We start from the raw sequence: 26,794 nt of genomic DNA on the forward strand, positions 1-26,794 counted from the left end.
TTTTCCTTCACCTGAGGACGGAAACAGATCCAGTTTCCGAAACGTCGTGTTTTTATTTGTTATCTTAAAAACCAGGACGATGGATAAAGTCCAAAATCCCAACATATCAGTGTGTTATACACCATCGTCAGAATCCTATAGTAACTATCCATTTTAATATTGTCCACCCACCTACGCCTTGGTCTTCCCAGTGGTCTTCCTTCTGGCTTTCCCCACTAATATCCTACACGCATTCCTCGTCTCCCCCATTTGTGCTACATGCCCTGCCCACCTCATCCTCGACTTGATCATTCTAATTATACTTGGAGAAGAGTACAAGTTATCAAGCTCCTCATTGTGGTGAAGCAAGTAAATAAAATAAATAACGTGATATACTGTCATTTGACGAATATGCACATAACAAACGTGGGGTACTATAGATAGTGCTCCAGCTTCATAGCCGGAAGAAATCGGGTTCAAATCTCGGCTCGGAAACTGGCTATCCTGACTGAGGTTTCTTGTGATGTTCCTCAGTCCCTAGAGACAAATTCCAAGAGAGTGACTCAAATTAGGCCATGACCACTTCCTTCTACATCCGTCTTTAATAATTAATCAGCCAATCAGACGACGTTACACAGTGGAAGCTACTGACAACTTTGCAAACTGAACTGCAATTAAATAAAGAACATGCATGCACATCGGTGTTCAACCGACATTACATTCTCTGAGGTGACCTGCATCTGATTCACTATCCAGAGCGTTAGTTCTAGTCCTGTTTTCAGGGTTTATCCCTGTAACAGACCGTGGGTAATCGGCTCAAAGAGTGCGGTAAGGTAATCGTTCTCACGCGCCGGCCGCCCTTTACCCCCAGGAATATTCCTGGTACTCATTTCTGTTAGAGACTGAGTCGACTCCAGGGCCATAGTGCTGCTGGAAGGATTAGGTAAATTGAAAAATCAAGTAATTTCAGCGGAAAGCAAACCTGCGACCTTCCGGCTTGTAGCATAGTGCCTCAACCAAATATGCTATCGCTGTTTTTACTATATTTTATTTAAAGATTACTAGCGGCGCTTGATATAAAACCTAGAACTCTTTGATAAGATAATGATGTATTTATATATTTGAGGTTCATTTAACGGTGATGTCCGGGGGTCTGATCACATAGCGCAGAATGTTACGAACATTAATGAACAGTTAATTGGAAAAGATGTGAGAAGCATTTCCTTGGAGGGACTAAAGAAAATTACAAAAAACCTTAGTCGCGATAGTCGATGTCCTGACCGAGATTTAAACTGGGTACCTTTCGAAAACAGATTACCGCTGAGCCAACCTACTGGATAGAACTCCATAAATAAACAAACCATTAGGCCAGCCTGGCTCCATGTTGAGTAATCAATGCTAGAGGGCAACAATTACGGTATAGAAATAAGGATACAACAACTCAAAGTAAAAATAGTTCCATCTGCGGGGGCGTAAAGCCGCACAATGCTCTATACTGAGAAGGGAGCTGAGTTTGTATGCCTCTTCCTGTAGGAGGAAGAACTGAAAAAAAAAGAGCCTCTTTTTCAAGTTGACGCCAATACCAGGCTTGCAATGAGCAGGAATGACATTTTTTAGAGCAGTTGCTGATTCATACAGTAACAAACTAGTACATTAAAATCCAAATAAAAGTTTGAAATTTAAACGAAATGGTGGTAGGAGAGGCATAAAGATGATACATACATAGAAGACAATGCTATTAAGAAAATCTGTACGGGAACACAGCTTCCATGGAAGAACAGGACTGGAACGAGTTGGTTAAGTCAGAGACGTAACTGGATTCTTAGCCTAATTCGTGAAGATGGAAAAGGAAGATGACGAATAACACAGAAGCTTCTGCTCGGTTGTAAACAAATATTTACACAGCTCTAGAATTAGAATATTTATGAAATAAAGCAACAAAGAAGTATTGCGTTTTTCGACTTTTTTCTATCATCCGGTATTCTAGAAAATATAAAACACGATGTTTCGGAAACTGGATCTGTTTCCGTCCTCAGATGAGAGGGGAGACAGCTACTCAGTTGGGCACCTTAGAAAGAGCTAATCTCAATCACTGGACAACCCCTGTCAGGTTTACACAGCTACCTCTGTTTCTATCCTAGTTCCACGCATGTGTGTGTTCTATCACAATTTTTATTGTATATGTTCTTGTTATTTCCCTCCGAATTAGCCTGGTCTCAGGTGATTAAATAGCTGTGGGGCGCTCTCTCTGACAAGAGGACGGGTCTGCCGCTTACAACCGCTGCTGGACCTCGCCAGCGCAGTAGTTCTCAGGTCCGAGACCAGAGGTACTCACGACCACATTTTACTATCTCAGATTCGAGACTCCCCAAACCTGGAGGGCCAGGTCTCCGTCTTTATATCCCACAGGAACAGAATGGCCCAGTTATACGCCCAGGTACTGAGTTCCATTTTCATCGCCTCCCACGACCCGCAGGGCTACAACGGAGGTAATGGAGCCCGCCTCCACACGGAGTACTGACAGAACTCTACATTTGTACCGCTTATAACCCCTTGGCACGGACCCCAACAGATCCTCTATTGTTGCGTCACGCAGCTGTCTCACGCACTGCGTATAGAAGACCGCTTAACCCTTTGGCAAGGACCCCAACAGATCCTCTATTGTTGCGTCAAGCAGCTGTCTCACGCACTGCGTATAGAAGACCGCTTAACCCCTTGGCACGGACCCCAACAGATCCTCTATTGTTGCGTCAAGCAGCTGTCTCACGCACTGCGTATAGAAGACCGCTTAACCCCTTGGCACGGACCCCAACAGATCCTCTATTGTTGCGTCAAGCAGCTGTCTCACGCACTGCGTACAGAAGACCGCTTACCGGAAAGTCCAGTGGTGAGTGTTATGAATCTGTTGCCTAGTAACGGGCTTTTTTTACGGTCATTGCATAGCAACGGGTCTATATGCTACATTAATAAAGGCCATGTTAGCCGTCGGTTTCCCATCGAGTTGCCAGGGATTCGATCCCATGTCAGTTTATATGCGACCTGTGGTGAAAAAAAATGGCAATAGAGCGGACTCGATTCTACTACTTCGGTTTCCCCTGCCAATTCTCATTCCACTTCACATTCATTGGTCAACCTATCGTCCTACAGAGTCTCGATCCTGACATAGCAGTTAAATAACAAAATTATAAAATAGAAATGAATTGTGAACTCTACCAGACCTCCCTTCCTAATAGTTATAAAATTTCATTAATTTTAAAAACGTATCCCTTGAGAAAATGACAAATAACAATGTGACCACCAAGCGCAATATATCCGTAAATGTGACTTGCTACCAGACCGTGGTGATTCATGAATTGTTTTTGGCTATACATACGCAATTTGGCGCGGCAATTTGTCATATGCAGTAGATGAATTGGGGCAGAATGACACACTAAATTGTATTGCTTCTTTTTGCCAAATATGGAACTATTCCGTTCTCTGTATGTCTAGTGTATATTTTAGTGTGATATATGTTGGTCTAAGCCACCGGTTCCCAAACTGTGTTCCACAATATCGCAGATTTCCGAGTATAGATTTCCGTATTGGCAGTATTCTACAGCCAGGCAGCCACAATAAACAGGTTCTTAACAGCTTCAAAATTGTATTTATAATCCAATACGATATTTAGTTCAGCGACTGTCGTGAAATTATCACGCCAGTTCCATAGTGACACAGTCCACATTCTGTGAAGTGTCGGGGAATTTATAATAGAAATATCCCTGTCTTTAATTCCTCAGAAAGTACTGAAAATTGTTACTTTTAAATATTTGAAGCTTGAAATTTCATCTAAATAATTGAAGGAAAAAACATACATCTTACATTATTTCGTGTTTCCGTTTTGGAGGAGCTGTGTTACGACTGTTCAAAACGACGTGAATTCCGCGGTCAAAATATTGTTAACGAAACAATGACATAACCTAACAAAAGGAAATATATTTTATAAGGTTGAAGCCCAACAGGCATACAGACAATTTAAGCATGACTCATGCTTCTCTCTGTCCTCGTTTATTTGTGAGTTAGTTTATAGGTTACTCAGTATCGACGGCCATATTTGCATTCCCTGCTTAAGAGTTTAAACATCGTAATTACAGAATATTCCAAGATCCCTAGGAAACCAAATTTATTTGAAAGGGCCCGCCGTAATAATGCAGACTTTTTTATTACGATACTTTCAATCTCAACTGTGGGATTATACAGAGTGATTCTAAATCATTGTCGAGGTTTCCGTGAATTGTAATTTTCAAACCGAAATAAAAAACAAAATGGAGGTGAAGGCGGTTATGAACAACCTTCCCAGCAGTCATTTGTGTTATATCTAACTGCAGAGAAGTTCTTCTATTTGATTTTATGGGCTTCGAGAAAACGCTTCCTGGATTCGATCAACATCTTCCTGCGAAGTGCTCGGTCTTCCCGCTACCTTTCGGTGCAGAACGCTACCAGTTTCTTGAAACTGCTTTAACCAACGTCGGATGACTTTATCTGAAGGTACGATTTTTCCATGTTGAGTTCTGTAACGACATTATATTTTGGTAACGGACTTGCTTTCGAAAGACCAAAAGACGTACACTGCTTTCTCTTGAACAGTCGTCATTTTGAGGTATGACATCATATTTTCTATCAGACATCAATGCGGCGAGTATCAAGTAAACTTCTTGAGTTACACTTTCATATTCCGTAAACAGTTGTATCTTGTTCCTTCCGGTTTGAAAATTATAGACTACGAAAACCCCGACAATAATTTCGAATTACATTGTCTAGAGGACACGCTTAGCAGTATCCAGCAGATTCGTTCTTGAGAAGTTAACGGTTGTTCAAATTGACAAGTGAATGTATGCACTGCAGTTGTGTTACTTTAGTGCACATAAAATTTCAGATCTCAGTCAAGTACAACCTTCATTATAAAATAATTAAAAGGTAATAAAATTAAATTCAGTTACTTTATAATGACATTTATATTTCCCTGAAATATAGGACCTTTATATAACATCCGTTCAGCAACTTCAAAGGATTCCTCACGTTGTATAGAAACCGGAGGTCCACTCACACGTTCTAAAGAGCCCTACAGTGGAGCCACTTCAACCCAATCCACAGCTATACAGTCTCACTACCACTTGCTAAGTGAGTTCTTTGTTGCCCTGGTATGAAGCGTCCTCGGGCTGCGCAAGAGAGGACCCCCTACAGATACGGCAGGGGACTACGAATGCGGCCGACAAGTGACGATTCTCTAACTCTATGGCGGCGCAAAGATCTAAGAACACTATCGTTACGAAATGTCGTAAGGAGGCCGCTTGCGATACCAGAAGTTAAATGGGGAAACATATATCCTATACAGGGCACGCACACAACATTCTGTCACTTTTTTTTTTCCACCTTGACACTACAGCCCCAGTGGGCCTAGGCCTACCTCCATGAACTTCTCCGTTCTCTTCGGTTTTTCTAGATCTTACATGTTCGGAAGGACTCCTTGGGCGGGTGATCAGCTCGTCACAATGCATCTACCTGTACACATACACAGAAAAACGCACAGACACAAACTAAACATCCATGCCCTGAGTGGGATTCGAACCCACAATCCCGGCTTCAGATCGTGATTCATGCCTTACACCGCTCGGTTACCGTGACCGACCAAAATCTAGGCAGTGATTAGGAATCAGCAATTAAGACTCATAACCGCATATTTAGCCGGTCACGGTAGCCGAGCGATCTAAGGCCTGCACTCTCTTCTCACGATCGGAAGCCGGGATCGTGGGTTCGAATCCCACTCACGGCATGAATGTTTAGTTTGTGTATGTGCGTTTTTCTGTGTCTGTGTACAGGTAGAGGCCTTGCGATGAGCTGATCACCCGCCCAAGGAGTCCTACCGAATGTGTAAGATCTAGAAAAACCGAAGTGAACGGAGAAGTTCATGGAGATAGGCCCAGGCCCACTGGGGCTGTAGTGGCAAGGGGAAAAAAATGGCATATTTATGCTAATTAAAATTATAATATTATCTTAAAAAAGTAAGGACGCGGATTCTGTGGATACCTTTAACTTGCCGAAATTTCGTCCGTGTAACAAAGCGTATCTGGAAGCGGTCATTATTTTGTTCAATAACTGATTTCTGATCAGTACCCATTCCAATATTTTTACTTAAATCGACGTTTTCGGGGATTTAACCATGCCTTTTTCCTCAGCTAAAAAACCTGCTCTGTTGGGACCAATCGATAGTGGTAGTCTGTCTCTGGGGAATGGGCTGTAACTATCGACTGGGTCAATAGGCCAGGATATTACCCGAGGACGGAGACGAAGTCCAGTTTCGGAAAAGCTGTAAGTAAAAATATGTCCAAAAGCCAGTCACTGTATTAATGTACCTTCGTCACGAACTTTCAAACCTCATTATTTCGTAATTCGTCCTTCTATTCATTCCTCACTTCCAAAGAAATGTTTCAGCAATAATTCAGTCTTTGTTATGACAAAAGCTGGAGTAACATCAAAAGAGAATCACTTGGCACAGTTTTAAGACTCGCTGCCAAGACCACGGCGAATTATACCCAGTTTAACACAAACTGATATATAGGGACCCAAATCTTGAACTCAGTCACAGAGACCAGAACTGGCCAACTCACTTAGGCCTGTGCTCGAGTCTATCCCCGACGAGATGAATGCTGGCTTGCGAATCTAATGTTTGCCTCTTGATATGCCCAAAAACAGATTAGAGGCGAAAACTTTCACCTGTGACTTTTGTACAAATATATTTCCGTCTTAAGTGCGGCTTATTATCCAGTCACGCTTTCTCCCCACTACATAAGTCCTGATGAGGTAGACTTTTTTTCAACTGACCTAATCCTTCCAGCCGTACTATGGCCCTGGGGTCGACGCAGCCTCTAACAGAAATGAGTACCAGGAATCTTCCTGGGGGGCAAAGGGCTGCCGGCGCGTAGGGCTGACAAACTTACCGCCATCTGTGAGCAGACTGTCCAGAGAAAATGTGGAAGCCTCGACGTCTCACAAACCTATGGGCCATCACGGCCTCTTATAGGGATACCTTCACCTTTACATAATATATACCCACACAAACCACTTAACAATATAACTAGTCCAGCAGCGTGATAAACCTACAAGTCAATGGAGCATACATAATAACAATATATCAACATGCTTACGAATTACACAAATAATATGCAAATTACCATACAGCAAATTGAATGAAATGAGACTAAATCCAATAATGAGAAATACTTTTAAAGTAAATAATTTAAACTAATGGATGACGACCACAATGAAATTATCATTAAAATGTTAATTAATTTTAATTCCAAACTTAATTTTCATTAGGAAATATCGGCTTCAATCGAGATACAGTGCAACAGTTTTAGCAAGACAGACAGCACTTGATGATGGCCATGTACTGCCGAAACATGTAGCGAGGAAGAAAGCTGACTAAGACAATAAGGTGCATTCAAGACGGAAATATGTATGTACAGAAGACATGTTACTGCAACAATGTACTTAAATATGATGTTGTTTCATTTGCGGGAAATAACATAAAACTAATAGAAATGACACATTAACTAACGCAATTGGATAATTGAATAGCTGAAGTCTTCGTCAGGCATTGACACCTACCGAGCAGGTAAAGAACTTTCTTACTTCACTGAAGTCAGAAGTCTTTATCGTCTTCACAAAAGCCCGCCACTGCGCTACAATAGGAATTCAGCCCAGATTTTCGTATTAAAGTCCCTTTTAATATTTTCCTGCAATCCATACACAGTCTTCAAAGGAGCAGAGATAATGTAGTCGCTACAGAGACTGGCTACGGGGTTGGAGTTCGAGTCCAGGTAGGGTCAAGAATTTTCTTTTCTCCACGGCGTCCAGACCAGCTCTGGGGTCCACCCAACCTCCTATCCAATAGGTACCGTGGGCTCTTTCACCAGGGGTAAAGCGGCCGGGGCGTGAAGCTGATCACTCACCTCAAACTAGTGCCGAGTTCAAGAAAATGTGGATCTATACATCCATTTCTCCATACCCCTTCATGGCGTAGTGCTTAACTGGTCTTCAAAACGATCTTGTCAGTGGCATGCTCTAACGAACATTTTACCTACATGCATGCTACAGGTCCTGTACAGCTCACCCTTCATTTGATCACCCTACGTAATTTCGTGGAGGACAGCTCGTGAGAACTTAGCAGTTACTCAGCCGGGAAAGAGATTCAACGCCTTTTGTGGAACCCGAAAGTTTAATATTCCATGAATAAGAGTCCACAAGTGGACCTATTCCGAGCCAGATTAATCCACATCATACCCTTCCACCTTCTATATTTCCCATCCCATTACATTCCAATCTTCTCTTAGGCCTTCGAAGTGGTCCCCAGTCTCCTCAACCTTTGTATTAATTTCCCATATCCCCAAACGTGAACCGCCCATCTCATCTTCTATTTAATCGTGCTAATAGTTCGTTGAAGCATTATGATACACGCCGAAAGGTCGTGGCTTCGATTCCCGATGAGGTCATTAGATTCTTCTATTTACCTAATCTTTCCAGCCGCACTATGTCCCTGGGGTCGACTCAACCTCTAAGAGAAATGAGTACCAGGAATCTTCGTGGGGTGAAGGGCTGCCAGCGCGTAAGGCTGACAACCTCACCACCATCTGTGTGCCGATTGTCTAGAAAATGTGGGAGCCTCGACGTCTCACAACCTTTGGGTCTTCACAGCCTGTTTTTTTCCCCTTGGCACTACAGCCCCAGTGGGCCTAGGCCTACCTCCATGAACTTCTCCGTTCACTTCGGTTTTTCTAGATCTTACACATACGGTAGGACTCCTTGGGCGCGTGATCAGCTCGTCGCAAGGCCTCTACCTGTATACAAACACAGAAAAACGCACACACACACACAAACTAAACATCCATGCCCTGAGTGGGATTCGAACCCACGATCCCGGTTTCCAAGCGAGCGAAGACAGTACATGCCTTAGACCGCTCAATTCCCGTGACCGGCCATCACGGCCTGTTACAAGGATAAATTTATTTAGCTTATTAGTAGTGTAACGTGTTCACTTGATTTCCTTCACAATTTTAAATTAAGTGACGAATAAACTTACGGGCATCCACATTGCGTAATTTCTTAAGTCACGTGTTTAAATAGCTGTTCAAACACTCTCAGAACTTCCTCAATGTACCAGTAATGAGAGACCATGCTACCGAGATAATATTAACGAATGGGATAATCTCTCTCCTGTGGAAACAAATTCCAACTTCCCGAACACAAAAGCAAGGACAGAGAAGAGGCGGAGAACTCTTAATGCTCGTACTTGGATATGCAGCACCAGTGTCATATGTGTCAATGCGAAATTCTATGTTGTTATTTACTGTGCTGTATTAGATCCGTTGTATTGCACTCTATTTTACTATAGAAACTGTAATATGACGCTGAATATTCTCTTACATTTTGGTTGACGTCAAGAAAACATTATCAAATCATTAACAATCACGTTAAAATTAGCATAATCATAAGGTTATGGCTATATAATATAGAATTGATACGGAATTTATACCGTATTATACAGGGTGATTTGAAAAGAAGTACATGAATTCGAATCTTGAAATCAGACAGGACCGAGATGCTATGGTGATTAAACTCGGTGTTCGGATAACAGCGGTACAATTTCATTAGCTGAGGCCATCGTTAGAGACCACATATGATTACAGCGAGAATAATGTACTACAGAATTGCTTGTCAGTCCATGCGTGGGCTGCGATTTTGGAAACAAAGAAGTAGAAGCCGTACCGACGTTACTGACCCCTCGAACTGCACAGGCCTGTTTTAGTTTCAGACTTGTTTTCATAGTACACTCCAAAACGTGATATTATGAACTAGTTTTTTTTAATTCGCCCGGTGGGGGGTGGAGTCCACCTGGGTCCACTAGGCACGGCGGCCACTGATTGGCCTATTGTAGCCTGCCCCGGGTGATTATGATGATGGAGAATTTTGTGGAATTAAGATTGGCAGGGGAAACCGAAGTACTCGGAGAAAACCTACCCCAGCCGAGCGGATCCAGTTGGACCCCATCCCCCACTAAGCGAATCCTTCCTAAATCATAACCCGATGGCCTTAACACTTAACAGAAATGATAACTTGTACTGGCGTTATACACTTATTCAAATCCATAACATCGTAAGTGTACTCTTGACATAAATATATTTTCAATAGCCAGATACCTTATACATGGTCTAGGATTTACCACTCATGTTTCGTATTCTGGAAGGCCCAAATTCAAACCCTTTCCCGGGGACTAGCAACCCGATTCAGTATTACGTAGGTTTTCTCAATGTGTCCAGGCATATGGCAGGATCGTACCTCTAAATTATGCCACGAACCGTTCCCTCCACATAATTTTCTGAATAATTACTAAATCATCTTCCATTACTTGTTGCTACACACGATAATCAACTATAAAATTCGCTATAAGAGAACAGTCATCTTGAAAATAAACCCGTAACTCACAGTCTGTAAAAATATTTCTATATTTCGCATCGACTTTGCATCTCAAAATCACAATCTCTCATTTCCTAGCACTGTGAGGTGTTGGAGTGCAAAGTTATAGATTTTTTACTTAACAACTTCCTTGAAATAAACGTGTTATGGCCGGAAATGATTGCAAAGCTTGAAAGTTATTTTTCTATCCAGTGTTCCATGTCATGACTTTTAACACAATTCTTTCCCCTTGTAATAGCATTGCCAAACGACAATTTCCTCATTACGATATTCTCGTCTCGATGTATTTCGAAAACTAGGACTGCGATTGCAACACTTTTATTCGCAATAATTTCGAACTTCCTCTAAAATAACTCCATAAATATCTGGAGCAGGCAATTGTAGACAGAATGTTTATTGGTTACAGCACCGAACTACATACAAGGACTCTATTTGTAACTGAGACGGCAACTTGCACACTTTTATCAACAGGACTCAGTTTTCAGAAACGTGTTCTGGGCCTCTATTTATGTTGTGCTGTTTCCCTCGTTCTGTGTCCACACTTTCTACGTAATACGTAATGAAACGACACAGGAATATCTGCTTTAAGAATATTTAATGATATCCTGGCACAGGTAACAGATTTTCAGAACTAAGAGCATGAGACAGAGAGAAAATCTTGTACTCTTCTTCCTTTCTCATTGTCTTCTGAACCTTCTTACGTCATACCGAGCAAGTTTGCTCTACAGGTAAAGCTTCTTGTTTGTATTTAGAAGTTTTAAGTTAGAAATTCGGTTATGATATTGATTTTCCTGAAATTTTTAGTAGCGTCGTTTGGTTCTTTCAGGAAAATGTTAGAAAAATACCTTAAATTAGATCCAGCATGCTTCCTTCTACATCCTATCCCATTAATTATTCAACATCATCCAATGATTCGACGCTATATAATTCCAGTTACCGGCAGCACTAGTCGATAAACCGAAAATAAGCAAATATGACCCGCCTTTCCTCCATTCTTTGAAGCGCAACTCCCGTTGAAAAATTTTGGCAGCTGCTTTGTACTGTGAAATCCGCGTGTTCAAATCTCGGCCATAAAACCTGTCATTATAGCAGGCAAAAGTCGTTGTTTTTAGAGGAAGTAGAAGCAATGACATAGTGCAACTTCTAAATATGAAACGAGTGACTCTTCACAAGCCATTGCTCTACTTTCCTCATTCAGTGGCCCATATCCTCTGTAGCTGAAATAGTTTCATTAAATAAACTAAGAAATACGAGGGGGGGACCCAAAAATAACCGGAACCGACCTGTTGCGCGCGCATGCTTTGTAGTTATGAGTTGTGCTGCTAGGTGGTGTTAGCTGGGGGTCTCCCGCGACTGTCAGTGAGCTGGCGTCAGTCTGAGTTAAGTGGTTTGTCTGTGGTGCTCTGTTGTGTGCGTTCCTGTTTCAACCCTTTGGCGATTAGTGAGATGGCCGACCAGAAGGAACAAAGAGTGTGCGTGAAATTGATGAAGATCTTCGAAAGACCATTGACCAACTTTCTGAGGAAACGAACATCTCATGGAGCACGGTCCAGCGAATTTTAACCGAAGGTTTGCACATGAGACGGGTGTCTGCAAAATTTGTTCCTCGCTTGCTCGGAGATGACCAAAGAGAAAACCGCGTGAATGTTTGCCGCGACTTGAAGAGTGTTCTGCACTTCACTCTTCAAGTCGCAAATTTTCACGCACACTCTTTGTTCCTTCTGGTCGGCCATCTCACTAATCGCCAAAGGGTTGAAACAGGAACGCACACAACAGAGCACCACAGACAAACCACTTAACTCAGACTGACGCCAGCTCACTGACAGTCGCGGGAGACCCCCAGCTAACACCACCTAGCAGCATAACTCGTAACTACAAAGCATGCGCGCGCAACAGGACGATTCCAGTTATTTTTGGGTCCCCCTTCGTATAATCTACCTACCTATCTATATATATATATGGTTCTACAGCCCTCTGTTAGGCCTTGGCTGCTTTTCGAGTTTCTTGACGTTTTACACAGTCGGTAGGACTCCTTGGACGGGGGATCAGCCCGTCGCAAGGTGCTACCTGCACAGCACAACATAAAAGAGAATACACGCGGACAAATATCAGTGCCTCGAGTGGGATTCGAGCCCAAGATCCCAGTGTTCAAGCGGGTGAAGACAGTTCGTGCCTTAGACTGCGCGGTCACTGCAACCGGCAAAAAATATAATAATGTACACAAATATAGACGCAGCCCGAAATGGCTCGTTTCATGCAGTTTCTGAATATGGACGTAAAGAATGTTATAAATTTCACTTGCTGATGAGAAATAATTTGATCGAAACCTTTAGAAAATAGAAAAGTTGTTTCTTATTGCTGTGTCATCTATGAATGTGGTGTAATCAGTTAGTAGAGCAACAAGGAACTCAGTATGCAGAAGATGAAGAGTGATTAATGATGTTCGAGTCTGGATAGAAATAAGATTTTTCTCTTTGCATCGACACCAACCCAAACCCTTATACAACCGGCAATGAAGTTTGTCTCCTAGGGAATACTTGTACAGTGGCTGAGCTGTGGGCTGAGAAGTTACTCACATTCTATGCCAAGGTCTGAAAAGCGTGGAAGTTTGCCTCTACGCTCCAGACATACTGTGTCATGACGCCTAAACGCCGGAAGCGTGCAGTCAGAAAATCACAGCTGAAACTTCCATTGCTAGACAACGGCTCCCTAAACATATTTCAGCATCAACGGATAAGCACATAATAATAGAGGAACTGTTGGCGGTGGTGATTTCTATTCGGTCCTACCCGAAGTTTTAAAGGGAGCACACGTGAGAACGCTCAGTTCCATAGTTCATTTCACTACTTCAGTCCAGTAGTTGTAATAAAATTGAAACAGGAGAATGAGAATGGAGCGAGTACTCGGCAGCAGACTGATTGTGAACTGTTGTAATTGATTGTAATTAAGATTGACTGTAAAAGAAGCCGTTAATAAATCCAATAATCCAATCCAGAACCCCATTAATAAAAGTCATGGAACCCCGGACACGTGACAATTCCTTCGCAGGCTCGGTGTTTAGGCATTGACATAACCTCAACTTCCCGCTACGAAAAGAGTGACGTCAGCAGTTATGGGTACGCACATAGTCCGCTAGTATTTCTGTACGGAGCAAATGAAACCTTTCACTTATGGGTGACTTGCTCCATCCCGTGCAAACTCTCCGCTTGTACCTCGCAAAGAGCACTGAGGAAGCCTGTACATAATAAGGGAATTTTGAAAGGAAAAAATAATGTTGGTACTTGAAGCCTGGCTCACTGACTCTCTGAAGGGTCACTTGTGCAGAAATAAATAAACTGGACTGATCGTTTCGAAAGCTTTTCCAGACAGGGAGCAATACCGCGGGGGAAGTTTGTTTCATAATTCAGTGGCCAGAGACCCGAAGGGCGGGCAGCAGCGCTTCAATGGAAATAGGCTTAATTAATTTGAAACAAGTGGAGTTCCTATTCAAATTATTTAGCTAACTCCGCTTACAAAATAATACATAGTATTATTTTGTATTTTTAATAAAAAGAAATCTTTTTCCTTGGCACAACAGCCCCAGTGGGCCTAGGCTCACCTCCATGAACTTCTCCGTTCACTTCGGTTTTTTCTAGATCTTACACATTCGGTAGGACTCCTTGGGCGGGTGATCAGCTCGTCGCAAGGCCTCTACCTGTACACAAACACAGAAAAACCACACACACACAAAGTAAACATCCATGCCCTGAGTGGGATTCGAACCCACGATCCCGGTTTCCAAGCGAGTGAAGACAGTACATGCCTTAGACCGCTCGGCTACCGTGACCGGCAATAAAAAAATTAGGCCAGTTAATTATCTTTAACGGGTAGTTTTAGTTTTATACACAGAAGCTATTCTAATCTTTATTTATGGTGATGAGATGACAGTGATGTTTTCGCCACGAAAATATCCGATTTTAAAAGGATCTGCCCTTCCAAATAACCACAATTTTCACCACACTTTACTAGTTTCCAAGACCGAACGAATAGCTCTTCGAATTAGTATACTGAAACAAAAGAGGAGGGAAGGAGAACATATGGAGAAAGACGAGATGAAGAAGTAGGAAGAGAAGGAGAAGTAATGGAAGAAGGATAAGAAAGCGGACTTCAAGGAAGAAAAGAGGAAGAGTTTATATAAATAGGAAGAGAAGATGATGAAGAATGAACTAAGGAAGTACAAGAGGAGATGTATGAGGAAGAGCAGAATGGAACATGGAGGAAGAGGAGAAAAGATTAACTGAAGAGTAAACGATAGAAGCAAGAAAAAATGATAATAAGAAAAAGGCACGGTGAAAGAAGAAAGCATCAATGTTAAAAAAGAGTAGGCTTCTTTCTGACGCCTAGGTCCCGAATGGGTCATAGAATGGTATAATAGATTAACACGCAACCCATTCTTACATCTTCACTACACGGCAACGGCAACCCAATATGCCACTCAACAATTCAAATTCATCATTTTTCAGTTCTAATGTTACCCCACAATTTCTGATCTTAATTAATAGAAATGAAACTTCCTTATAGAAGTCTGGGAACTTCCGTCATTACATAAAACTCTACTTAGTCTCGTCCGGTTCATCCAGTTTTCATATTCCACATGTTTCCTGCTAATTACGTAAATCGTACTCAGGCAGATTCATAAGAAATGCCACAACTCGAGCACTCACAAAGCGAAACGCAATCCAGTACTGTACTTAACGGCACCTTTATTCAGCATACTGCATGTCATCACTATGGCTTTAGCGGATCATATACTGAAATTCCCTTCATGGTTCTGTAGGACAAATAAAAATTTCACCAGACTTTACTCTGATGTCTGAATTTACTGCGGATGATCACAAATGCATCTTGGTATGTGACTAATCAGACCCTACATGACGATCTCAATGTACCATTCATCAAAGAAGTCATCCAAGAAAAAAGCATAAAACATCACGATAAACTAGGACACCATAGTACACTACTGCAGCCCCTACTGGAACAACAACAACGAAGAAGGCTAAAGAAATTATGGCCAGCAGANATGATTTCGTACTGACTACATTAAGCACACTGAGTGAGCCAGAGTAGAGGTAACATTCCGAAGACGCTATGTTTGAATATCGGCCAGGAATCCAACTATCCCGAGAGATCTACGTGGTTTTCATTAGTCCTTCCAGTCGAATGCTGGGATTGTACCTTGATTTATGCCACGACCGCTTCATTCCAAACCTTTTCCGATTCATCATTCTCTTACCATCCTGCCATTGACCGCCATCGAGCTTACCTGCCGACAGCGTCGTAAAGTACAACCTCCTTAAAAATTAAGAACTCAGCTTTTTTTTTTAGTTTCTTTGGATGGGGTGAGGCTGAGTCAATTTCGTATGTCGGCCACTAATTGACTTACTGTACCAGCCGCGGATGGTTGATGATGATGAATGCGGAGCAGTTGGTGGTACGAGAATTGGCAGGGGAAACCGAAGTATTCGGAAAAAAAGAAACTTGCCCCAGTGCCACTTTTTCCACCACAAACCCCACATCACCTGACCTGGGGTTTAACCCGGGCCATCGCGGTAGGAAAGCGGCGACTAGCCGCCTGAGCTATGACAAGGCTAAGATATTTTTTTATTCGCTTAGTGGCGGGTGGAGTCCAGCTGGGTCCATTCGGCACGTCGGCCACTGATTGGCCTATTGTACCTGCCTCAGGTGATTGTGATGGGTAATTTGGTGGAATGAAGACTGGCACGGGAAATCGAAGTACTCGGAGAAAACCTGCCCCAGCGCCACTTTGTCCACCACAAATCCCACTTCACCAGACCCGGGATTGAATCCGGGCCACCGCGGTGGGAAGCCAGCGACTAACCGCTTGAGTTATGGCGCGGCCAAGAACTCAGTTTTTTAACGGTTTTGAACTTCTGACACATCCTGTAGATCATAAGAGGATGAGGATTGGTAGTGGAGCTGCTGGAGCAATACTTGCAAGTTACTGTCGGCGGGGGGGGGAGATGTCGTCTGCTCTGCACTGCGAGACGGGGGCAGCGGGAGGGAGTCAGACAAGACCTACATGAAAACTGTACCATCAAGACCAAAGCCCGCAATAAAACTGTATGTACAGATAATTCGATAAATACGAGAGCAGAGGTTCTGGCGTGAGAATAGAAGTAATGAAGCTTGGTCACACTGTATCATCCCGTGGTGAGTTTACATAGGACCCATGACGTCTGAAATGAAAATTCAGTGAAGGGAAAAAAAATCACATTCGCAAACAAGTTGTGAATTTGCTTTGTAGAATTATTCGGCTCGATTCATTGACTTTACATTCACCCGTTACCAGGTCCCAAACCTGAGGGCAAATGAACATTACGATTCAAGAATACAAAAAGTACAAGTATTTGCTTACATAAAAGACCGTCTCATAGCTCAGGCGGATAGTTTCCGGCTATCCACAGCGCCGGCCCGGGTTCGAGCCCAGATCAGGTAATGTGGGATTTGTGGTGGACAAAGTGGCACTGGGGCAGGTTTTCCCCTAGTACTTCGATTTCCTCTACCAATTCTCATTCCACCGACTGCTCCACACTCATCATCTATCATCCTGAGCTGGTACAATAGACCAGTTAGTGGCCGCAGTACCAAGTGGACTCAGTCTCACCCCACCCAAAGAAATTAAAAAAAAAATCACAAAAACAAATGTTATACACGAGTTAGAGCGTGTGTTCTTCATCCGGGTTTTCTTCAAATAAACTACAATGAAATAATTAAGATTTTTTTATTGCTAGTGGGGTGGGACAAAGGCCCTTGTACTGCGGCCACTTCTGGCCTATTGTACCAGCCCAAGATGATAGGTGAGGGTGATTTTGGAGCAATTGGTGGAATGAAGATTGGCAGGGGAAACAGAAGTACTCTGAGAAAACCCGCCCCAGCGCCACATTGTCCACCACAAATCCCACTTCGCCACACCCGGGACCGAACCCGGGCAGCCGCGGTGGCCAATGCTTGTATTAAGTGAATAGTAAACGGGTGTGAAACCTGGTCTGTCGGATTAAGGGAAGAACACTAAATTAGAGTGCAGGGTTACTTTACGACGTCTTCAAGATCTAGCAAGTGCGACTACGAGAGTTATGAACCAGAAAGGATTTGGAAGGAAACGACCATGGCCTAATAGAAGTAATACCCCTATTTTACTTCGATGGACAGAAGAAAATTACAGAAAAAAGAGAAACTCGCCAAGGCCTATACCCCGGCTGAGATTCGAAACAAGCATTTCCTGTATATGAGTCTCGAGTGTTATCGTTATACAAAGCCGTTTTGTTGTAAGATTTTTAAAATTTTGTTTTAGTAATGATGAATGAATGAATGTACAAAGGGTGGGCCTTCTTGGCCCTTGCACCGCGACCACAGTGATCTGTTGTGCTTCCCTTCTGATTATCCCCTCAGCAATCCTGCGCTTCGAATTAAGCACAGGATCTTGTACGTGGGGACGTCGACATAGTCACTTGGTTCCATAAAATATTCATCCAAGTGACGTAATCTTAAATAAGCTAAGGCCTCATGTTCGCACAGGATATGTGTGGCTGTTTCGTTTCCTTCTTGACACCTCTCACAAGTAGGACTATTTCTTAGTACCAGTTTAAAGAGGTGTCCTTTAAGGTGACAGTGTCCTGTAAGTAGTCCCACTGCCCATCGTAGCTGGTTCCTGTTTAATTTCAACAGATCCTTCACTCTTTTAGTAGAGGGTCCTCGTATGAGTACCTTTGCTTGCTGATTATCCCCTCAGCAATCCCGCACTTCGAATGAAGCGCAGGATCTTGTACGTGGGGACGTCGAAATAGTCACTTGGTTCCATAAAATACTGACCCAAGTGACGCAATCTTAAATAAGCTAAGGCCTCACGTTCGCACAGGATGTGTGTGGCTGTTTCGTTTCCTTCTCGACACCTGTCACAAGTAGGACTATTACTTAGTCCCGGTTTGAAGAGGTGTCCTTTGAGGTGACAGTGTCCTGTAAGTAGTCCCACTGCCCATCGTAGCTGGTTCCTATTTAACTTCAACAGTTCCTTCGCTCTCTTAGCAGAGGGTCCTCGTATGAGTCCCTTTGCTTGCCCGAGTCCAGTTAAGGATCCCCAATATTACATTCTCTTTATGGTTTAGATCACAATTGCCTTGTTCGGTAAAGGTAACAGCGCCTGCCCGAGTTCTCTTGCCAACTACCGGCCTGCAGCCGTCTACTTCACAGCTAATTGCTTTCATAGCCTATTCAAAAAAACATTTCAGATACTTGAACAGCTCTCTTCCCTCCTTAGTGACGTAAGACGTGAGTGCCTGGGTGTGACTCCTGATCCCGAAGCAGCAATACGACCCATCGGAAACGAGAATCGATAGTCGAAGGGAGGTCTCGCATGCCAATTAAACGCTGCAACGAAGTCTTACGTCCCTAATGATCACGAAGGGTGTAATAGAGCCGTGCGGTTCTGGGGATGCTTTCGTCTCCGTTCGTACAGTTTACCGGATAGATATTTCACCACTCACTCCTGTGTTCGTACCTACGCAGCAAAATAATTACCTCGCGATAGCCGTGTTAGATATCTGCATAAGATTTGAGGTTTTCACAGCGGTGATTATGAAGAATGCCCTCTTCTGGGATATGGCGCTGTGTAGATCTTGTGTAAAGCGACGGTTCGGAGGAATGTATCGCCTCTATCTTCAGGGTAGAGATACCTTCAACATGAAGGCCATAAATTCTTCCGAAACGTCTGTTCACACAAGATCTACACAGCGCCACAAATACAAGACGGCGACATTCTTCATGTTATAAATATGTTGCACGACTCTCTGTTTGAAGCGTTACATGACACAGAAACTTTCAAGGGATGAACCTGCCATATGAAATATAAATTTGAAATTGTGTGATGCCTTGTGATTGAAAAATTATATAGATATTCTGGAGCATGCGAGCGTAACCTACGTTTAATGTGCTACCCAGGAATTTCCCTGGTGAGCTTCAGTGAAATTATGAAATTTCTATTAGAATACATAATAATCCACTATTTTCTTTATTGCTAGTGGGGTGGTACTAAATCCCTTGTACTTCAGCCACTTCTCGTCTATTGCACCAGCCACAGGTAATAGGGGACGGTGATTGTGGAGCAATTGGTAGAATGAAGATTGGCAAGGGAAACCGAAGTACTTGGAGAAAACCTGCCCCAGCGCCACTTTGTCCACCACAAATCCCTACTGACCAGACCCACCGCCGCGGTGGGAAGCCAGAGACTAACCGCTTGAGCTATGGCGCGGACTAATAATCCACTAGCTGAGACCGGATATTTTGTCGTTCAAGTATACAAAAATTCTAACCAACATACTGCGATAATGAGTCAAAGGCATCCAGATTGTATCAACAATTACTCATTAAAAACCAAGTTTGTTGGTTTAACTTAACCTAATCTAACCTAACCTACCCTAACCTAACCAGACTCAGTCTGGTCTAGCTCTGACAAAATGAGACGGCAAATGTGCAGTTGTCTGATACCCCAATCTAATCTGACCGACCTATGATTGAAGGGGAAGATAGTTGTGCGGCGGTCTGACGCCACGACCTAACCTAACCTTATCATTAAATATAAAATTATCGAATTACTACATATTGAACAAATTTCCAAATTTAATAAATACGAAATTTGACCAAAAAATTCTAAATTTCTAATATTTTCTAAAAGAAAATTTAGAATATTTTAGGACTGGATAAAATTTGAAAAAAAAAATCTAAAACTTTGCGAATGAAACAATTTCAGAACATTTTAAAAATTAAAAAAAGAAATTCTAGAAAATGTTCAGAACTTAGAATTTTTCCCATAATTTTAATCTGGTAAGGGCCCCATCTCCTTATCCCCTCACATGGGTCTCGATAACCATCTCCCTTGTACCCTGCCAATTCCCTAACTTGGGCATTTTAATCCCGAAGACGAGGGGCTGCAAGTTCCTTCAAAACATCGGCGGCCCCTACAAGACAAACGGCATCACGACCTAGAACATACGAGAATGACTACAGAAGCGAACGGTATGACAGTTCCCTGCAGTTGTCGTTCTTGCACTTACGTATGTCGATGCCCTTGACAAAGCAACACGTAGACAGTGCCATGCCGTCCTGGGGTGGGTAGTTGCAGCAGTCAGAATGTCAATAGGGGTGAAGAAGGGCCTCAAATGTGTACATTGAGTGTTCATGAGCGCAATTAATTATTCACCGTGATGCAGTCAGAAACACACGACTGGAAACAGCGCCATATGTCCAACACCCCTTCCCCCACAACATCAGTTTGTATGTGTAGACATAGCCGCTGAATTGTACTCACCCCCTCGTAATATCAACACAGCCCCTTCTCTATCGGTAAGTTAGTTGTGGTCTTACGTCAACAAGCACGGCTCATTCAAATTCCTTCCCACAATAGAGGGCACTTAACAACTAAGCGAATATCAACACGCTTATGAAAAGTTGGAACTGTTAATAGAATAACGTTACCCTATTGTCGTACTTTGACGGCTTCTGGACGTTCACCAGTTTGGCTACTGTTGGATACATTGCTGACGGTGACATGTGGCCCGATTGAAGGCCAAATACTTTGCTTTATTTTTCTTTTTAAATTCCCTTAGTGGGGGGGGGGGGGTTCAGATGGGTCCACTCGGCACGTCGGCCACTGATTGGCCTATTGTACCTGCCCCGGGTGATTATGATGATGGAGAATTTGGTGGAATGAAGATTGGCAAGGGAACCGAAGTACTAGGAGAAAACCCGCCCCCGCGCCATTTTGTCCATCATAAATCCCACTTGACCAGACCCTGGACCGAACCTGGGCCGCCGCGGTGGGAAGCCAGCGACTAACCGCTTGGGCTATGGACAACACGCATTTTAATTAAACAAAATTTTAATGGAAATTTTGAGGGATTCATTTTTAAATATCTGAAGTAGTGTTAAACAATAATTTCGATAATAAAATATCGTTCGGTGAGGGTTTATCCTGTACAACTTAAAGGGACTGAACAAACAGAAAATAGGTCTTCCTTTGCCGAAACGTCAATATCACGACATGGCCCGCATCATCTGGCTCCAGTCTTACTTACATTTGGATAGACCGTCGTTTCGTTGGCTTTCCGGTCTTTCTGTCCCCTAAGGTACGGCATAACTATATCCATGCTTCTTTAGGCAGTCAAAAGTAATCCATTCTGTTTACAGTTTCTATACAGCTTCATCCATATCCCTGCATTTCCTTCTTCAGAGGGAATTCTTTCGAAGATTTTAGTCTCACTGAGCTGATTCAAGACACGGTCCAAAAGTAGGCTTTTGTGACTCTGTGATGAAGTCTCTAATTTCATGGCTGATCATCTACGAGTACCAGGGCCTAACTGCTCAAAGTACACCCATTTAGTTAATTTAAAGAGATTAAAAAAAACATTCATTTTTTATTATTTGATGAATAGTTTTTCGCACAGATATAATCTCTGCATGAAGCTAAATATTATCAAAACTGTCTTAACTCTCGCAGATGGTTCGTGCTGTGCTTGGTTTGTATACCTTATCTTGTGTTAGTGTAGGTGTGCGGAGATAGGTAATAACTCTATCGAATGGGTCTAACTGAGTAGGCCAGGTTACGTGCGATTTGTGGCGAACAAAGTGGCACTGAGGCAGGTTTCCTCAGGGTACTTCTGTTTCCCCGGAGAATTCTTTTTCCACCGACTGTCCAATGGTCGTCTATCGTCCGGGAATCCTACAATAGGCCCTTTAATGACTGGTGTATCAAATGTACTCTAGCTGATCCCAGTGGCCGCCCGGTCTAAGGCATGAACTGTCTTCGCTCGCTCGAACGCTGGGATCGTGGGTTCGAATCCCTCTCAAGGCATGGATGTCTGTGTTGGTAGCGGCCTTGCGACGGGCTGATCCCCCGTCCAAGGAATACTATCCACTGCGTATAGGGTTAAGAAACTGAAAAAGCGGACAAGGCCCAGCAAAGGTCTGCAGAGCCACAATAATAATAAGTGGACTCAGTCTTACCCCACCTCATGCAATAAAATAAATTAATTATTTAATTAATATTAATCCAAGATCGGCTATGAAAACAGGGATAATACAGGTGCCAGGACGTCCAAGTAATTCATTACTGAAGGAATAATAAGAGGATAAAATGAATGAGAGAAAGGTTGCCTGGAAAAACAGATAATGAAATAGAGAAAAATCATAAAGGGGATGATAATAATAATGATGAATATGATGATAATAATAAAAACAATAAAGTAATTCTCTTATTTACTATTTATGAGCCACGTCAATAGTTACAAGGCCAATTAAAGAAGAAGAAGAATACAAAATTAATATCCACCATAAAGTAATATAAATAATCCAATTAATTCTCCCCCTCCCTCTGGATCCCGTGCTCGAACAACAATTTCCACGTCCAGTTTTGTAACAACACGACCTTGCAACATGCGAACAAAAGACCGTGCACAGGGTAGTCCCCGCTTATCATGTTTTGACACAAACGTTGTCTCGTAGTAGAGCCAGCCTCAGTCGCGACGCTCAGCCGCAGGGAGACCACAGCCCTGACACTGACGTCAGACTACACGCACGCACTCACATAAATTGGCACAAACATATGAATAAGCGCCGTGTGTTGTGGGCAGAACCGCAGTAACCGTGTCGTGCCACAGCAAACCACACTAGGGACTCTGGAGGATAACATTAACTTATCTCTATAAACTCTCCTGACGCGCAAGTTTCTACTTTCGTGACGAGTGTCACATCATTTTCAAATATCCGTCCTCTATACAGAATGTCGCCTGATAGTGTAGCAAACCCACACCTGCAGACCATACAAAGTTGAGTATCGACACACCCGCAAGAGAAAACCTTCATATACACTTCAATACCACGTTGGTATCAATATACGAGTATATCAAGAAACTAATTATACAAGTCGTAACTACATACTTACTCACAACACGCCAAAAGTCTTGAACTGACCAATCACGGCACAAAATAAAACAAAACAATAGCAAACTCCGTGACCTGCAGTCCGCAATCGAACTATACCGACCGAGCGACCGCTGCTTGTCGGTGAAGTTAGTACCAACTTTTTCGGATAGAGGGTGTCGTGTGGTCAGAGCAATGGATCCCCACTGCCGTTAATCTCGGTTTTCTAGACCGGAGCCGCTATTTCCTTGAAATAGCTCCTCAGTTATCCTCACGAGGCTGAGTGGACCCCGTTCCAGACCCACTAGTGTAACCGTTCCACTGCTACGCAACTTATTTATGTAATCAACTTTATAAATTTGAAANTATTTAAAATACATCATAGTCCTGACGGTTAATTTTGTGATGACTGCAAAAGAAATGTTTCCGTCTAGCTAACGGACATTTACAAAAACATGTTATTTAATATCGTGTAAGGACAACGTTGTTTTCGATATCAGTTCTCTCTCTCTCTCTAATTTGATGGAAATCAAAACACGCTCGCAAACTGTTTGCAAGACCTCATTGTACAATTTATTCGTTGGATGTTTACCTTCAAGCATGATAATACGCCTCCCTGCACTGAAATACAGGATGAATCGTATAGAACCGGCCCGATGAATTTGCTAATAATTCCACAGGTGATGCATATAACCGCTCACAATTACGACATAATAATCCGTGGGCCGTGCTGAGTCGAATGGTGTGCGCATGATCCGGCAAGTGGCAGCCATTATGCTGCAAGGTCAAGGAAATCCCGAAACGTGTCTGAAGTGCGCAGGCGTCAGTCATGGAGTACACTGTTGAACAGCGAGTGTTTCTAATGCCTACTTGAAAACGGCGGACACTTTCAACACCTGCTCTGATCACGGCACACAATCCAAGATAAGATATGTGTAAATTACTTTAATATCTGTATGGTATATTTTATATTACAGCTCATTTCGTCGGGCCGGGTCTATATGAATCACCCTGTATTTTAAGTTGAGGTTTATGATATCACTATCATACTAGAGGAAAAAAAAATGTTTCAAATAAAAGACTTAGGCTTTTTGAAGATCTGCTGTTTTATACCGCGCAGCCTTGTCTTTGTCCGTCGATTTCTCCTCGAGCAACATCTACAGTTCGGTTTAAACTTCGCGTAATGCTGTGGTTAAATGGGACTGCGTGGACCGAAATTAAATTCGCTACTCAGCTTTTAGTAAATATACATTCTGCATAATATTTTGTTGAACTCTCTTGCATAGTTTATGGATTATAAACACGCTATGAACGTATACCCAATTCTTCTCCATTGTGCTTCCATTTTATGTTCTCGGTGCAGAGGATGTATATCTAATTAAATTAATTTACCCATACCGAAGCCATACCAGAAGCATCAATCCAAGGAACTCAAAGATGAAGATTACTGCTAAAACTAGTGTTAGCTGCATGTTCCTTATGTACGTATTATCAGCATGTTACGGTGGCGATCTGAAGAAATGCAAACTCACCATGCTCACCATGTCCTGGAGATAAGGAAGAGGTTTCCAAACAGAAGCTATACTCACCTGCAAAACGAAAGAAGCAAAATGTAAGATGACTGTACAGAAAACAGGGTAACAGGTTTACTTTCAATTACAACAATGTCCGGTGACTGGGGGTGTTTCGTCACAGCACGAACATTTATCAAGAATGCAAACCATCTTCGACAGGTAAATGTTAAAAAATAATCTAAAGCTGTCACTGTAACAGACTGTGTAGACCCATAGGGTTGTGAGACGTCGAGGCTCCCACATTTTCTAGACAGTCGGCTCACAGATGGCGGTAAGGTTGTCAGCCTTAAGGGGCCCATACACGTACGAGTCTGGCTCGCGAGTCCGGCTCGGCGAGCTTGACTCGGGAGCCGGGCTCGGATTAATTTCACCACAAACGCATCAGCTGACTCCCAACTTTGCTAGTACATTTCTGTATCCAGAATGGGTTCATCAAAGCAAGTTGCAGCAGCAGTGATAATACTAGATGAATGCGGTGTGTTCGGGAGAAAAAAGAATAGAAAAAGGAGGGAAATGTGGGCCAAGAACTGGTTGTTAAGTACAGACAGATTTACACATTTAAATTTATTGAACTTTATTAGAAATGATAGACCTGAAGACTAAAAAAACTACTTCAGGATGTCAGATGAAAACTTCAGGTATTTGCTAGCAAAAGTAAAACCGTTCATAGTGAAACAAAGATACTATGATGCAAAACATTTCCTTTCTCTTCAGATACTTAATCTTACATACAGTGGGTAGGACCACTACAGACACAGAATAAACGTAGACAAACATCCATTCCTCGAGTGGGATTCGAACCCGCGATCCCAGTATTGGAGCGGGCGAACACATTTCATGTGGCCGGCTGACATAACAGTAGTGAGAGTTAATTCCTAAAGTTGCTTATTCCGAGTGACCCTTCATGTGGAATCAGGGCCGTGTTTTATGGCTGGACATCCCTTTAGCTATGGCTCTACAAGCCCTTTGTTGGGATTTATCCGTTTTTGCAGTTAATCCTATACACAGTCGGTAGGACTCCTTGGACGGAGGATCAGCTCGTCGCAAGACCTCTAACTATACACAGAACAACACAAACAGAATAAACGCACACAGACATCCATGCCTTGAGTGCGATTCGAACTTAAGATCCCAGTGTTCAAAAGGGCGAAGACGGTTCATGCCTTAAACGGCGCGGCCACTGTGTCGGCAGGCTACTGCTGAAACATGCACTGAATGCTACGAAACAAGCATAAATCAATAATTGCCGACGTCCTAGAACTTAAATATGCAGCATGGGAGAATTCCGGTCTCCTTTGTCCCTTAGTACAAGCATGTTATTCTTTTATTTAAACCATTTTCGTTTGTTACTGCATTTCCATGGTAACGTGTAATATTTGTTATATGCGTGTGTGCGGGCGTGCTTGCGTGTGAACGTTTATATAAGAATATGTACGTGCGCGCGTTTCTGAATGTGTGGGGAGGGTCTGCGCTTAGAGACGCGTATGTAACCTACAGCTACTTGAGATTTTATAAATCCAAAGTCCAGCGGATGTAACATGAATATATAACTGTCAAATTTCTAGCTAAAGAACAAACTGCCACACACCCATACATAAACCCCTTAACCGCAAGGCGGAAGCGACAAAATGGATGCTGGACTGCAAAATGGCGACCCTATCTTTCCAGTCCTATGAGCGGTGCAGATAGAACAGAGAGAATACCAATATATTTCTTGTCGAAAATCTACAAATGTCTCAGCTTAACCGTTGAGAGACCTTTTA

The 26,794-nt window shown here is 42.8% G+C and overlaps 1 protein-coding gene across 4 annotated transcripts in view; it reads right to left on the reverse strand.

The window, feature by feature from the left end:
• LOC111869011 (Ig-like and fibronectin type-III domain-containing protein 1) overlaps nucleotides 1-26,794 on the reverse strand; it is a 631,957-nt gene that overhangs the window by 485,373 nt on the left and 119,790 nt on the right. The window contains exon 2 of one of the 4 annotated variants that reach the window (XM_033753255.1): nucleotides 24,990-25,046. The exons of the other annotated variants lie outside the window; for them this stretch is intronic. The gene's annotated coding sequence lies outside the window, so the exon portion shown is untranslated. The remainder of the gene's footprint in view (nucleotides 1-24,989; nucleotides 25,047-26,794) is intronic. 4 annotated transcript variants of the gene reach the window in all.

Source organism: Cryptotermes secundus, unplaced genomic scaffold, assembly GCF_002891405.2.
Source record: "Cryptotermes secundus unplaced genomic scaffold, Csec_1.0 scaffold70, whole genome shotgun sequence".
Lineage (NCBI taxonomy): Eukaryota > Metazoa > Arthropoda > Insecta > Blattodea > Kalotermitidae > Cryptotermes > Cryptotermes secundus.